Consider the following 1,828-nt stretch of genomic DNA (forward strand, 5'->3'; position numbering starts at 1 on the left):
GATATGTCCAACGCCGGGTTCAGTGGCTCACACATACAAACGCTCCTGAAAAGGATGGATGAATGAATGCAAAGAGGACTCGCCCTTTGGTTTCCATTGGGAAGTGACCCAGCCCTGGGGTAGGGGGGCTGTCAGCAGGGTTCCATGGAGTGGGGGGTGGGATCAGAGCCCAGATGTGCATGTGGCTCTGGCTTGGCATTTCCTCAGAGGGACAAGATTTCCTCAAGGGCAGAGAGGGGAGAGTGCACGTAACACCCACGTATTTGAGAGAAAGCAAAGGTTTTGCTGGAGGCACGCTGGAGTCAGATGAACATTTGATGCTCTGAGGCTCCAATGGGGAACATGAGCACTTTGGAGGCGTGGGATCTAGCAGGAGGATTTCTGAATTGGGTGGAATGAAAGGTGCACGCTGGATCACGAGGTTTTCTGCAGCACATGTCAGAGATTCCCTGCCAGTGACTCACTTTTTCAATGAGTCCTGAAATTCATTCATGCCCAGAGGAGCGATGGATGACAGACCCCTTGTAACCAGCAAAGGCTCTGTTCCCGGAACAGAGGGCTCAGGAGCCCCACGAGGGAGAGGCACCAAACAGAGGCCCTGAGCCCAGGCCTTTCCCTGCGCTGTTAGCCTGGCCGGAACACAGCAGCCAAGCATGTTTAGCTTCTGTGTGTAGGAGGAAAGGGAGCGGGAGCAGCAGTTCTGGGGGAAGCTTTAGGTTAGATTTTTTGATTATTTATTTATTTATTTAAGACAGAGTCTTGGTCTGTCACCCAGGCTGGAGTGCAGTGGCGCGATCTCAGCTCACTGCAGCCTTCACCTCCCAGGTTCAAGTGATTCTCCTGCCTCAGCCTCCCAAGTACCTGGGACTACAGGCAGGCATCACCATACCCAACTCATTTTTGTATTTTTAGGAGAGATGGGGTTTCGCCCTGTTGGCCCGGCTGGTCTCAAACACCTGACCTCAGGTGATCCACCCGCCTCGGCCTCCCAATGTGCTGGAATTACAGGTGTGAACCACTGTGCCTGGCCAGTTCTTTATGTTTTGAAGGTTACATATTTCTGTGTGACTGTGTGTGCTGTTCTCCTAGTGGAGGTGCTATGGCCTTGATACCAATGGACGCACAGTGATATGGGCTGGGTGTGTCCCCCTCAAAATTCCTATATTGAAATCCTAACACCCAAAGTGATGGCGTCGGGAGGTAAGGCCTGTGATAGGTGATGAGGTCCGGAGGGTAGAGCCTTGTGAGTGGGATTCGTGCCCCCCTTCCTTCATGTGAGGACAGGGTGAGAAGGCGTCATCTGTGAACCAGGAAGCAAGCCCTCACCAGACACCGAGTCTCCCAGGGCCTTGATCTTGGACTTCCCAGCTTCCAGAACTGTGAGAAACAAATTTCTGTTGTTTAGAAGCCACGCAGTCCATGGAGTTTTTATTATAGCAGTCCACGTGGACTAATACACACAGACATCTAGAGATAAAGCAGTTATAATGGTTAGTTTTTGTCACTTGGTCAGAGTTGAATTCCTTTGGCAAGTATACTTTTTTTTTTTTTGAGACAGAGTCTCGCTCTGTCGCCCAGGCTGGAGTGCAGTGGCACAATCTCGGCTCACTGCAAGCTCCGCTTCCCAGATTCACGCCATTCTTCTGCCTCAGCCTCCCTAGTAGCTGGGACCACAGGCGCCTGACACCACGCCCGGCTAATTTTTTGTATTTTTTTAGTAGAGACGGGATTTTACCGTGTTAGCCAGGATGGTCTCGATCTCCTGACCTCGTGATCCGCCCACCTTGGCCTCCCAAAGTGCTGGGATTACAGGCGTGAGCCACCGTGC

This window comes from Mandrillus leucophaeus, unplaced genomic scaffold, assembly GCF_000951045.1.
Source record: "Mandrillus leucophaeus isolate KB7577 unplaced genomic scaffold, Mleu.le_1.0 Scaffold10, whole genome shotgun sequence".
In the NCBI taxonomy this organism is placed as follows: Eukaryota; Metazoa; Chordata; class Mammalia; order Primates; family Cercopithecidae; genus Mandrillus; species Mandrillus leucophaeus.